We start from the raw sequence: 16214 nt of genomic DNA on the forward strand, positions 1-16214 counted from the left end.
TTCATTGATAAAACATTTCAGCTTTGTGTATAATTTCAAAGCGTAGCAACGGTCTAGGAACACCTATGCAAAGGGTTGACTAATGTAATGATCAATGATGTAATAAAATGTTATAAAGAATAGGTTTTGCCTTGGTACATGACTGCAAAGACTGGACGTGACCTAATAAAGTTTTTCTATAAAATGGCTGGATATGTACTATACGAGTATAGACATTAGACAAGGATACAGATCCATTCGCATAGAAAAGGCTTTGTAATGTACAAGCAGAGATACTGGACAAGGATCCAGGCACATTTGCATTGAAAAGGCTTCGTAATCTATTTGATTACAGAAGGCGGACAAGGATCCAGGTACATTTGAATTGAAAAGGCTTCGTAATTTATTTGATTACAAAAGGTGGACAAGGATCCAGGTACATTTGCATTGAAAAGGCTTCGTAATCTATTTGATTACAAAAGGTGGACAAGGATCCAGGTACATTTGCATTGAAAAGGCTTCGTAATCTATTTGATTACAAAAGGTGGACAAGGATCCAGGTACATTTGCATTGAAAAGGCTTCGTAATCTATTTGATTACAAAAGGTGGACAAGGATCCAGGTACATTTGCATTGAAAAGGCTTCGTAATCTATTTGATTACAAAAGGTAGACAAGGATCCAGGTACATTTGCATTGAAAAGGCTTCGTAATCTATTTGATTACAGAAGGCGGACAAGGATCCAGGTACATTTGCATTGAAAAGGCTTCGTAATCTATTTGATTACAAAAGGTGGACAAGGATCCAGGTACATTTGCATTGAAAAGGCTTCGTAATCTATTTGATTACAAAAGGTGGACAAGGATCCAGGTACATTTGCATTGAAAAGGCTTCGTAATCTATTTGATTACAAAAGGTGGACAAGGATCCAGGTACATTTGCATTGAAAAGGCTTCGTAATCTATTTGATTACAAAAGGTGGACAAGGATCCAGGTACATTTGCATTGAAAAGGCTTCGTAATCTATTTGATTACAAAAGGTGGACAAGGATCCAGGTACATTTGCATTGAAAAGGCTTCGTAATCTATTTGATTACAAAAGGTGGACAAGGATCCAGGTACATTTGCATTGAAAAGGCTTTGTAATCTATTTGATTACAAAAGGTGGACAAGGATCCAGGTACATTTGCATTGAAAAGGCTTCGTAATCTATTTGATTACAAAAGGTGGACAAGGATCCAGGTACATTTGCATTGAAAAGGCTTCGTAATCTATTTGATTACAAAAGGTGGACAAGGATCCAGGTACATTTGCATTGAAAAGGCTTCGTAATCTATTTGATTACAAAAGGTGGACAAGGATCCAGGTACATTTGCATTGAAAAGGCTTCGTAATCTATTTGATTACAAAAGGTGGACAAGGATCCAGGTACATTTGCATTGAAAAGGCTTCGTAATCTATTTGATTACAAAAGGTGGACAAGGATCCAGGTACATTTGCATTGAAAAGGCTTCGTAATCTATTTGATTACAAAAGGTGGACAAGGATCCAGGTACATTTGCATTGAAAAGGCTTCGTAATCTATTTGATTACAAAAGGTGGACAAGGATCCAGGTACATTTGCATTGAAAAGGCTTTGTAATCTATTTGATTACAAAAGGTGCACAAGGCTCATGTTAAATTATAGGAATTACAAACTAACATGGGTATAGCTTTTGATAAACGCATACATTTGACAACTGAGCACATATATGCATATGATTATTTCAAGTTATTCATTCGTCCTAATTATAATATTTACATATTTCAAGTAAGCAGCAAATTATATACATCATAACGACATAGATAAATATTCTATCTGACACGAATATGGTTCTCAGTAGAAGCGAAAATGAAAGAGATTATATCTTAACATATGTTTTTCTAATCCACTAAAGTATAACCTCTGTTGGAAATTTGGACCAGATTACGCTGATGTCTTAGTATATCCTCTCTCTCTCTGTCCCTAACTATCAAGTGGATGGTGGATTAATTTTAAACCAGAGACTTCCAAACTGTCAAGTTGTTTAGAGATAAAATAAAAATAAAAATATATTGAGCATCATAAACATAAATAGAATTATTGTTTTTCAAAAGAAAACAATATTAACAGTTTTTGTATATATATCGAATAAACTTGCTCTAATAATAAAAAATATAGAAATTCAGATTTCTAAAAACAATTACTTTAGATGGACAAATTTGTTAACGTGCACAGTGTTTAACCTGAAATGTAATTTTAAGACTGTTCTGATCATTACGTTACAGGATATAATTTGATGACTTTCTGATCATTACGTTACAGGATATAATTTGATGACTTTCTGATCATTACGTTACAGGATATAATTTGATGACTTTCTGATCATTACGTTACAGGAAACAATTTGATGACTTTTTGATCCTTACGTTACAGGATATACTTTGATGACTTTCTTATTATTAATTGTTGGCTATATGAAGTTATGTTCAACGTCTTTAAATTTCACAGTGACCGTAAGGACTCTACCGACATACAAGTAAATACCCTCTGGAAATACCCTCTGTATGGCTTCTTTTTTGCATTAAAAACTGTGAAAATCACTATGCTATATGTAAGTATGAGACGTATAATTTTATATGCTTTTCAATTTTAAATGTACTTGTGATGTTAAGAATGTATGCCTATTTCTCTGAAAAATCTGTTAAGAAATATTTCTCTTATGAAGAGGACGGGGAAAGTATGTGCCACGTACATTTGTGGATACGTGAGGGATGAGTTGATCATAGGACACATGAACAATTCTTTCTTTTAGTAAAACCTGTTGATTTTATGTAACTGTAGGAGGTAAAATTATAATTAAATATATCATGATGGTACGCTTATGTTAAAATGCAGGAATGATGTGCAATTTAAAAAATAATGAACATCAAACGATACAGATTTTTTTCAGATATTCAGTATCGCACTAAATATCTTTCCCGTCTCTAGAGGTCATCAAATGTTATCTGGCATAAAGACATTGGCAATACAGAGAATGTGACAGTTTTAGAAAAGCTTGCTAAATATGGGTCAAATTACATCTTTCAATGGTGGATATGCTTGCTCTTTCAGATTATACGCTCTCGTGTGAGTGTGTGGTTGTGTTTGTGCAATATATTAAAAGAAATGCCAAAAACTGTTAAGATTAACAGGACTTTGCAACTTATTCTGACAAAGTGACGATAACTTAATGTTCAGGCTGTTTAAGAGCAGGAACTTATTCAGTTTGAGTTAACTGACCTACCTTTGTAATATAACCGATGTAGTATGTTCAGAAACAATTTTTTTTTCCAAAGGGAGCAAACCCATCTAGTTCAATTTTATGTTAGTAGGGAGAGATATGTGCAAAGTACATCAGATTCTGATTATTTTTTTACTCAAATCAAAACAATATTCTATTTTTATACATGGAATTTAAGAAAATGTATCACTTTGTATTACTATTTTGTCAACGAAGAAAGGACAAGGATAGAGATGACATAAACACATATTAAACAATGAGGACATAAATACACATTAATCTAGGAGGATATAAATACACATCAATCAAGGAGAACATAAACACACATTAATCTAGGAGGACATAAACACACATTAATCTAGGAGGACATGAACACACATTAATCTAGGAGGACATAAACACATATTAATCTAGGATATAAACACACATTAATCTAGGAGGACATAAACACACATTAATCTAGGAGAACATAAATACAAATTAATCTAGGAGGACATAAATACAAATTAATCTAGGAGGACATAAACACACATTAATCTAGGAGGACATAAACACACATTAATCTAGGAGGACATAAACACATACTAATCTAGGAGGACATAAATACATATTAATCTAGGAGGACATAAACACACATTAATCTAGGAGAACATAAACACACATTAATCTAGGAGGACATAAACACACATTAATCTAGGAGGACATAAACACACATTAATCTAGGAGGACATAAACACACATTAATCTAGGAGGACATAAACACATATTAATCTAGGATATAAACACACATTAATCTAGGAGGACATAAACACACATTAATCTAGGAGAACATAAATACAAATTAATCTAGGAGGACATAAATACAAATTAATCTAGGAGGACATAAACACACATTAATCTAGGAGGACATAAACACACATTAATCTAGGACATAAACACACATTAATCTAGGAGGACATAAACACACATTAATCTGGGAGAACATAAACACATATTAATCTAAGATATAAAGACAAATTAATCTAGGAGGACATAAACACACATTAATCTAGGATATAAATACAAATTAATCTAGGAGGACATAAACACACATTAATCTAGGAGGACATAAACACACATTAATCTAGGAGGACATAAACACATATTAATCTAGGATATAAACACACATTAATCTAGGAGGACATAAACACACATTAATCTAGGAGAACATAAATACAAATTAATCTAGGAGGACATAAACACACATTAATCTAGGAGGACATAAACACACATTAATCTAGGAGAACATAAACACATATTAATCTAGGATATAAAGACAAATTAATCTAGGAGGACATAAACACACATTAATCTAGGATATAAATACAAATTAATCTAGGAGGACATAAATACAAATTAATCATGTAGGACATAAACACACATTAATCTAGGAGGACATAAACACACATTAATCTAGGAGAGCATAAACACATATTAATCTAGGATATAAAGACAAATTAATCTAGGAGGACATAAACACACATTAATCTAGGATATAAATACAAATTAATCTAGGAGGACATAAACACACATTAATCTAGGATATAAATACAAATTAATCTAGGAGGACATAAACACACATTAATCTAGGAGGACATAAACACACATTAATCTAGGAGGACATAAACACACATTAATCTAGGAGGACATAAACACACATTAATCTAGGATATAAAAACACATTCATCTAGGAAGACATAAACACACATTAATCAAGGAGAACATAAATACAAATTAATTTAGGAAGACATAAACACACATTAATCTAGGAGAACATAAACACACATTATTCTAGCACATGCTAACTACTTCCTAGCATGTAGAGTATTACATGACACTAAAGAGATAAATAAAATCACCTATGTACAATAGCTGACTTAAGCCATAAACCCAGCTACAAAATAACTATTTAAATATGCACAAAATTTAACCAATAACAATTTTTGCGCATACCAAGTAACGTCTTCTGGTCAGGAAAGATCTTCAAGCGGCGATGACTGACATATTGCAGGTAGTTTGTATCTTGAGAGCCATTATAATTGCATCTGCTTCATGGTTACTTCAGACAACTCCAGAAATATTACGTGTACTTTCAAAGGAAACACTGGTCAACAGTGAAATCATTACTGACTTGAAAAGGCCCTAATCTGTAGTATTTTGGTGTGCCGAACACGAATATAACCGTGAAAAATTTGTATTGGCTCTCGTTTTGAAGATATTCATATACCTCATTTTCTATGTTTCACTGTGTAAATTTCTCCAGTAGGACTGCAGCAACATCCGGAATAATGATGTAACATTGCATAATACCATCATGCTCACATCATCCACAGTTGATTGCATCATTTTCTGATGCAATGCAATACTAATGCCATGCGGCTGCTGAAGTAAGTTGACGTCAGCAGTGTACTATACATGTGTAGGCCTATTATACTAATGCCAGGCGGCTGCTGAAGCTGACGTAAGCAGTGTACTATATAAAGCCCAATCAGATAGGTTCAGCATTTAAAATATTTTAGACGTTGTGCGAGACAGTTCAAGCTACTGTTACATAAAACTTATTATTTTATCCATTTACGTACAATAAAGAACAGTAATGCCTCGAAAGTGTGTTAATACCGCGGACAATTTTTGCTATATTTGTGGGGAAGTGACATTTGCCAACCAGAAGAAAAGTATCAATTCTCAAGTGAAGAAGGCATATCATCTTTACTTCGGATGCAAGGTTGGTGACCAAGACAAGCCTTGGGCTCCGCATATATGCTGTGCTACATGTACAACACAGCTTTCACAGTGGTTGAATTGCAAAAGGTCATCAATGCCGTTTGCAGTCCCAATGGTGTGGAGAGAGCCAAGCAACCACCTAAATGACTGTTACTTCTGCTTGGTTCCTCCTCTTTCCGGCGGAATAACGAAGCGAAAGAAGTCGAGAATAGTCTACCCAAACATTCCGTCTGCATTGAGACCAGTTCCACATGGTGAGGGACTTCCTATTCCAGAATCTCCAGCAGAATATTCTCTTGATTCATCTGACGAAGACAAAGGTGAGTCGACCTGTTCTTCTCCTGGTCCATCAGCATGCAGTGATCCAGATTTTCACTGTGGTGCATCATCAACCCCACACAGAATAACACAGGAAGAACTAAATGACCTGATTCGTGATTTGGACTTATCAAAGAACAAGGCAGAATTGCTAGGATCAAGACTCCAACAATGGAATCTTCTAGAAGAAGATGTCACAATTACTGCATATCGAAAGCGCCACCAGCAATTGGAGCCTTTCTTCAGAAAGGAAAGTAATCTGATATTCTGTTCCGATATTGAGGGCCTCATGAATGCTTTAAAAATCACTCATGACCCACAAGAATGGAGACTATTTGTGGACTCTTCGAAACTGAGTCTCAAGGCTGTGCTTTTGCACAATGGAAACATTCTTCCATCTATTCCAGTAGCGTATGCTGTCCACATGAAAGAGACATACGATAACTTAAGGCAGCTACTGAATTCCATTGATTATAACAAGTACAGCTGGCACCTCTGTGGTGATTTGAAGGTAGTTGCCCTTTTAATGGGACTGCAGCAAGGATATACAAAATACATGTGTTTCTTATGCGAGTGGGATAGCCGAGCAAGGGAAATGCACTACATGAGGAAGGAATGGACTCACAGGCAGAATGTAGCCATTGGAGAGAAGAATATCCAACACCCAGCTCTGGTTGAGGCTCAGAAAATCTTGCTACCACCCCTTCACATCAAACTAGGTTTGATGAAGAACTTCGTGAAAGCCATTGACCGGACTTTGCCAGCATTCCGATACCTGCATGAAAAATTCCCTCGACTCAGCGAAGTAAAGATTAAAGAGGGAGTTTTTGTGGGTCCTCAGATTCGAGAGCTTTTCAAAGATGACCGGTTCAACAACTTGCTGGAAGGTGACGCGAAACAAGCATGGAATGCTTTTCGCCTAGTTTTTACAAACTTCCTCGGAAATGTTAGGGCAGAAAACTATAAGGAACTAGTAGAAGACATGTTGATGAAGTATAAGAAACTTGGCTGCAATATGTCTCTAAAGATTCACTTCCTTCATTCCCATTTGGATTTCTTTCCTAGCAACTGTGGTATTGTTAGTGATGAACATGGCGAACGTTTTCATCAAGATATCGCAACAATGGAACAAAGATACCAGGGAAAATGGTCCACTACAATGCTGGCTGACTACTGCTGGACACTCCTCAGAGATGCTCCCGAACAGCTGTACAAGAGACAGGCGAAGAAATCTAAGATGTAGTCAATGACTTGATTTTTTATAGGTAGGCTATTACAGTTGACCTTTTACTATTGGAATGCATTTCGTTATGTAAACATTAATTTCTTGCAGATTACAAAAAAACTAGAGCCAATTTTGCAATTTGACTGTCATATTCGTGTTCAGCACATAAAAATTGATAAGAATTGACTAATTTTATTTCAGTAACATGACTTTTGTAAAAATTTGTTGTCCAGTGAAATGAGACTGTAATTTTACTTCCGATGTAAATTTTGCAACATGAACACAGATGACTAGTCCTAACCTATACAGTATGTTGATGCATATAGAAGGAAAACACTTTTCTACCAGACAAGATCGCCTAGCCCAATGTTGCGGATGATGACATCTAAGAGTGGCAGATAAATTACTTTCACTCCCTCAAACACTCCCCCATAGTTTAATCTCAGTAATACGTTATTTGCCAGTACTGTTTAGCTAAATTATATCATTAACGATATAGGCCAGGGGATCTTTAAAGAATTTAAGAACGTCTAATTTGCAAACCTATAACCTTTAATGGTGGAGATCGGACAAGATTTATCCTCAAAACCGAAGAGTAATAAATGTATTACTGAAGTAGGAGAAGTATGCAAGGATTATTGCATTTCCTAGTACAATAATTGCTGGAGAAAGAAAAGAATTTGTGAATCGCAGACGTAAACCCTCTTATATTATGGAATGAACCAACGATTATCAACCAGGCCTCTGAAAGATGGCTACTTGAGCACCAACTTGAATTAAAGTTGGGTGTACTACAGGAGGTGTCCCAGTGGATGACATCACCCTCTCCGGAACTAATTGCTTTGGAAAGATGGGATGACACAATAGTCTGTATTGCCTTACAGTTACCTCCTCGTCATGGAGTCATATATGCGGATTACTACTTTGCACAATCAAAGAGAACATAAACACACATTAATCTAGGAGGACATAAACACACATTAATCTAGGAGGACATAAACACACATTAATCTAGGAGGACATAAACACATATTAATCTAGGAGGACATAAATACATATTAATCTAGGAGGACATAAACACACATTAATCTAGGAGAACATAAACACACATTAATCTATGAGGACATAAACACACATTAATCTAGGAGGACATAAACACACATTAACCTAGGAGGACAGAAACACATATTAATCTAGGATATAAACACACATTAATCTAGGAGGACATAAACACACATTAATCTAGGAGAACATAAATACAAATTAATCTAGGAGGACATGAATACAAATTAATCTAGGAGGACATAAACACACATTAATCTAGGAGGACATAAACACATATTAATCTAGGAGGACATAAATACATATTAGTCTAGGAGGACATAAACACACATTAATCTAGGAGAACATAAACACACATTAATCTAGGAGGACATAAACACATATTAATCTAGGATATAAACACACATCAATCTAGGAGGACATAAACACACATTAATCTAGGAGAACATAAATACAAATTAATCTAGGAGGACATAAATACAAATTAATCTAGGAGGACATAAACACACATTAATCTAGGAGTACATAAACACACATTAATCTAGGAGGACATAAACACATATTAATCTAGGATATAAACACACATTAATCAAGGAGGACATAAACACAAATTAATCTAGGAGAACATAAATACAAATTAATCTAGGAGGACATAAATACAAATTAATCAAGGAGGACATAAACACACATTAATCTAGGAGGACATAAACACACATTAATCTAGGATATAAATACAAATTAATCTAGGAGGACATAAATACAAATTAATCATGGAGGACATAAACACACATTAATCTAGGAGGACATAAACACACATTAATCTGGGAGAACATAAACACATATTAATCTAGGATATAAAGACAATTTAATCTAGGAGGACATAAACACACATTAATCTAGGATATCAATACAAATTAATCTAGGAGAACATAAACACACATTAATCTAGGAGGACATAAACACACATTAATCTAGGAGGACATAAACACATATTAATCTAGGATATAAACACACATTAATCTAGGAGGACATAAACACACATTAATCTAGGAGAACATAAATACAAATTAATCTAGGAGGACATAAATACAAATTAATCTAGGAGGACATAAACACACATTAATCTAGGAGGACATAAACACACATTAATCTAGGATATAAATACAAATTAATCTAGGAGGACATAAATACAAATTAATCATGGAGGACATAAACACACATTAATCTAGGAGGACATAAACACACATTAATCTGGGAGAACATAAACAAAAATTAATCTAGGATATAAAGACAAATTAATCTAGGAGGACATAAACACACATTAATCTAGGATATAAATACAAATTAATCTAGGAGGACATAAACACACATTAATCTAGGAGGACATAAACACACATTAATCTAGGAGGACATAAACACACATTAATCTAGGAGGACATAAACACATATTAATCTAGGATATAAACACACATTAATCTAGGAGGTCATAAACACACATTAATCTAGGAGAACATAAATACAAATTAATCTAGGAGGACATAAATACAAATTAATCTAGGAGGACATAAACACACATTAATCTAGGAGGACATAAACACACATTAATCTAGGAGGACATAAACACATATTAATCTAGGATATAAACACACATTAATCTAGGAGGACATAAGCACAAATTAATCTAGGAGAACATAAATACAAATTAATCCAGGAGGACATAAACACACATTAATCTAGGAGGACATAAACACACATTAATCTAGGACATAAACACACATTAATCTAGGATATAAATATAAATTAATCAAGGAGGACATAAACACACATTAATCTAGGAGGACATAAACACACATTAATCTAGGAGAACATAAACACATATTAATCTAGGATATAAAGACAAATTAATCTAGGAGGACATAAACACACATTAATCTAGGATATAAATACAAATTAATCTAGGAGGACATAAACACACATTAATCTAGGAGGACATAAAAACACATTAATCTAGGAGGACATAAACACATATTAATCTAGGAGGACATAAATACATATTAATCTAGGAGGACATAAACACACATTAATCTAGGAGAACATAAACACACATTAATCTAGGAGGACATAAACACACATTAATCTAGGAGGACATAAACACACATTAACCTAGGAGGACATAAACACATATCAATCTAGGATATAAACACACATTAATCTAGGAGGACATAAACACACATTAATCTAGGAGAACATAAATACAAATTAATCTAGGAGGACATAAATACAAATTAATCTAGGAGGACATAAACACACATTAATCTAGGAGGACATAAACACATATTAATCTAGGAGGACATAAATACATATTAATCTAGGAGGACATAAACACACATTAATATAGGAGAACATAAACACACATTAATCTAGGAGGACATAAACACATATTAATCTAGGACATAAACACACATTAATCTAGGAGGACATAAACACACATTAACCTAGGAGGACATAAACACATATCAATCTAGGATATAAACACACATTAATCTAGGAGGACATAAACACACATTAATCTAGGAGAACATAAATACAAATTAATCTAGGAGGACATAAATACAAATTAATCTAGGAGGACATAAACACACATCAATCTAGGAGTACATAAACACACATTAATCTAGGAGGACATAAACACATATTAATCTAGGATATAAACACACATTAATCTAGGAGGACATAAACACAAATTAATCTAGGAGAACATAAATACAAATTAATCTAGGAGGACATAAATACAAATTAATCAAGGAGGACATAAACACACATTAATCTAGGAGGACATAAACACACATTAATCTAGGATATAAATACAAATTAATCTAGGAGGACATAAATACAAATTAATCATGGAGGACATAAACACACATTAATCTAGGAGGACATAAACACACATTAATCTGGGAGAACATAAACACATATTAATCTAGGATATAAAGACAATTTAATCTAGGAGGACATAAACACACATTAATCTAGGATATCAATACAAATTAATCTAGGAGGACATAAACACACATTAATCTAGGAGGACATAAACACACATTAATCTAGGAGGACATAAACACATATTAATCCAGGATATAAACACACATTAATCTAGGAGGACATAAACACACATTAATCTAGGAGAACATAAATACAAATTAATCTAGGAGGACATAAATACAAATTAATCTAGGAGGACATAAACACACATTAATCTAGGAGGACATAAACACACATTAATCTTGGATATAAATACAAATTAATCTAGGAGAACATAAATACAAATTAATCATGGAGGACATAAACACACATTAATCTAGGAGGACATAAACACACATTAATCTGGGAGAACATAAACACATATTAATCTAGGATATAAAGACAAATTAATCTAGGAGGACATAAACACACATTAATCTAGGATATAAATACAAATTAATCTAGGAGGACATAAACACACATTAATCTAGGAGGACATAAACACATATTAATCTAGGATATAAACACACATTAATCTAGGAGGTCATAAACACACATTAATCTAGGAGAACATAAATACAAATTAATCTAGGAGGACATAAATACAAATTAATCTAGGAGGACATAAACACACATTAATCTAGGAGGACATAAACACACATTAATCTAGGAGGACATAAACACATATTAATCTAGGATATAAACACACATTAATCTAGGAGGACATAAGCACAAATTAATCTAGGAGAACATAAATACAAATTAATCCAGGAGGACATAAACACACATTAATCTAGGAGGACATAAACACACATTAATCTAGGACATAAACACACATTAATCTAGGATATAAATATAAATTAATCAAGGAGGACATAAACACACATTAATCTAGGAGGACATAAACACACATTAATCTAGGAGAACATAAACACATATTAATCTAGGATATAAAGACAAATTAATCTAGGAGGACATAAACACACATTAGTCTAGGATATAAATACAAATTAATCTAGGAGGACATAAACACACATTAATCTAGGAGGACATAAACACACATTAATCTAGGAGGACATAAATACATATTAATCATGGAGGACATAAACACACATTAATCTAGGAGAACATAAACACACATTAATCTAGGAGGACATAAACACACATTAATCTAGGAGGACATAAACACACATTAATCTAGGAGGACATAAACACACATTAATCTAGGAGGACATAAACACATATTAATCTAGGATATAAACACACATTAATCTAGGAGGACATAAACACACATTAATCTAGGAGAACATAAATACAAATTAATCTAGGAGGACATAAATACAAATTAATCTAGGAGGACATAAACACACATTAATCTAGGAGGACATAAACACACATTAATCTAGGACATAAACACACATTAATCTAGGAGGACATAAACACACATTAATCTGGGAGAACATAAACACATATTAATCTAAGATATAAAGACAAATTAATCTAGGAGGACATAAACACACATTAATCTAGGATATAAATACAAATTAATCTAGGAGGACATAAACACACATTAATCTAGGAGGACATAAACACACATTAATCTAGGAGGACATAAACACATATTAATCTAGGATATAAACACACATTAATCTAGGAGGACATAAACACACATTAATCTAGGAGAACATAAATACAAATTAATCTAGGAGGACATAAACACACATTAATCTAGGAGGACATAAACACACATTAATCTAGGAGAACATAAACACATATTAATCTAGGATATAAAGACAAATTAATCTAGGAGGACATAAACACACATTAATCTAGGATATAAATACAAATTAATCTAGGAGGACATAAATACAAATTAATCATGTAGGACATAAACACACATTAATCTAGGAGGACATAAACACACATTAATCTAGGAGAGCATAAACACATATTAATCTAGGATATAAAGACAAATTAATCTAGGAGGACATAAACACACATTAATCTAGGATATAAATACAAATTAATCTAGGAGGACATAAACACACATTAATCTAGGATATAAATACAAATTAATCTAGGAGGACATAAACACACATTAATCTAGGAGGACATAAACACACATTAATCTAGGAGGACATAAACACACATTAATCTAGGAGGACATAAACACACATTAATCTAGGATATAAAAACACATTCATCTAGGAAGACATAAACACACATTAATCAAGGAGAACATAAATACAAATTAATTTAGGAAGACATAAACACACATTAATCTAGGAGAACATAAACACACATTATTCTAGCACATGCTAACTACTTCCTAGCATGTAGAGTATTACATGACACTAAAGAGATAAATAAAATCACCTATGTACAATAGCTGACTTAAGCCATAAACCCAGCTACAAAATAACTATTTAAATATGCACAAAATTTAACCAATAACAATTTTTGCGCATACCAAGTAACGTCTTCTGGTCAGGAAAGATCTTCAAGCGGCGATGACTGACATATTGCAGGTAGTTTGTATCTTGAGAGCCATTATAATTGCATCTGCTTCATGGTTACTTCAGACAACTCCAGAAATATTACGTGTACTTTCAAAGGAAACACTGGTCAACAGTGAAATCATTACTGACTTGAAAAGGCCCTAATCTGTAGTATTTTGGTGTGCCGAACACGAATATAACCGTGAAAAATTTGTATTGGCTCTCGTTTTGAAGATATTCATATACCTCATTTTCTATGTTTCACTGTGTAAATTTCTCCAGTAGGACTGCAGCAACATCCGGAATAATGATGTAACATTGCATAATACCATCATGCTCACATCATCCACAGTTGATTGCATCATTTTCTGATGCAATGCAATACTAATGCCATGCGACTGCTGAAGTAAGTTGACGTCAGCAGTGTACTATACATGTGTAGGCCTATTATACTAATGCCAGGCGGCTGCTGAAGCTGACGTAAGCAGTGTACTATATAAAGCCCAATCAGATAGGTTCAGCATTTAAAATATTTTAGACGTTGTGCGAGACAGTTCAAGCTACTGTTACATAAAACTTATTATTTTATCCATTTACGTACAATAAAGAACAGTAATGCCTCGAAAGTGTGTTAATACCGCGGACAATTTTTGCTATATTTGTGGGGAAGTGACATTTGCCAACCAGAAGAAAAGTATCAATTCTCAAGTGAAGAAGGCATATCATCTTTACTTCGGATGCAAGGTTGGTGACCAAGACAAGCCTTGGGCTCCGCATATATGCTGTGCTACATGTACAACACAGCTTTCACAGTGGTTGAATTGCAAAAGGTCATCAATGCCGTTTGCAGTCCCAATGGTGTGGAGAGAGCCAAGCAACCACCTAAATGACTGTTACTTCTGCTTGGTTCCTCCTCTTTCCGGCGGAATAACGAAGCGAAAGAAGTCGAGAATAGTCTACCCAAACATTCCGTCTGCATTGAGACCAGTTCCACATGGTGAGGGACTTCCTATTCCAGAATCTCCAGCAGAATATTCTCTTGATTCATCTGACGAAGACAAAGGTGAGTCGACCTGTTCTTCTCCTGGTCCATCAGCATGCAGTGATCCAGATTTTCACTGTGGTGCATCATCAACCCCACACAGAATAACACAGGAAGAACTAAATGACCTGATTCATGATTTGGACTTATCAAAGAACAAGGCAGAATTGCTAGGATCAAGACTCCAACAATGGAATCTTCTAGAAGAAGATGTCACAATTACTGCATATCGAAAGCGCCACCAGCAATTGGAGCCTTTCTTCAGAAAGGAAAGTAATCTGATATTCTGTTCCGATATTGAGGGCCTCATGAATGCTTTAAAAATCACTCATGACCCACAAGAATGGAGACTATTTGTGGACTCTTCGAAACTGAGTCTCAAGGCTGTGCTTTTGCACAATGGAAACATTCTTCCATCTATTCCAGTAGCGTATGCTGTCCACATGAAAGAGACATACGATAACTTAAGGCAGCTACTGAATTCCATTGATTATAACAAGTACAGCTGGCACCTCTGTGGTGATTTGAAGGTAGTTGCCCTTTTAATGGGACTGCAGCAAGGATATACAAAATACATGTGTTTCTTATGCGAGTGGGATAGCCGAGCAAGGGAAATGCACTACATGAGGAAGGAATGGACTCACAGGCAGAATGTAGCCATTGGAGAGAAGAATATCCAACACCCAGCTCTGGTTGAGGCTCAGAAAATCTTGCTACCACCCCTTCACATCAAACTAGGTTTGATGAAGAACTTCGTGAAAGCCATTGACCGGACTTTGCCAGCATTCCGATACCTGCATGAAAAATTCCCTCGACTCAGCGAAGTAAAGATTAAAGAGGGAGTTTTTGTGGGTCCTCAGATTCGAGAGCTTTTCAAAGATGACCGGTTCAACAACTTGCTGGAAGGTGACGCGAAACAAGCATGGAATGCTTTTCGCCTAGTTTTTACAAACTTCCTCGGAAATGTTAGGGCAGAAAACTATAAGGAACTAGTAGAAGACATG

The sequence above is a fragment of the Sinohyriopsis cumingii genome, chromosome 2 (assembly GCF_028554795.1).
Source record: "Sinohyriopsis cumingii isolate HCF-2022 chromosome 2, ASM2855479v2, whole genome shotgun sequence".
Lineage (NCBI taxonomy): Eukaryota > Metazoa > Mollusca > Bivalvia > Unionida > Unionidae > Sinohyriopsis > Sinohyriopsis cumingii.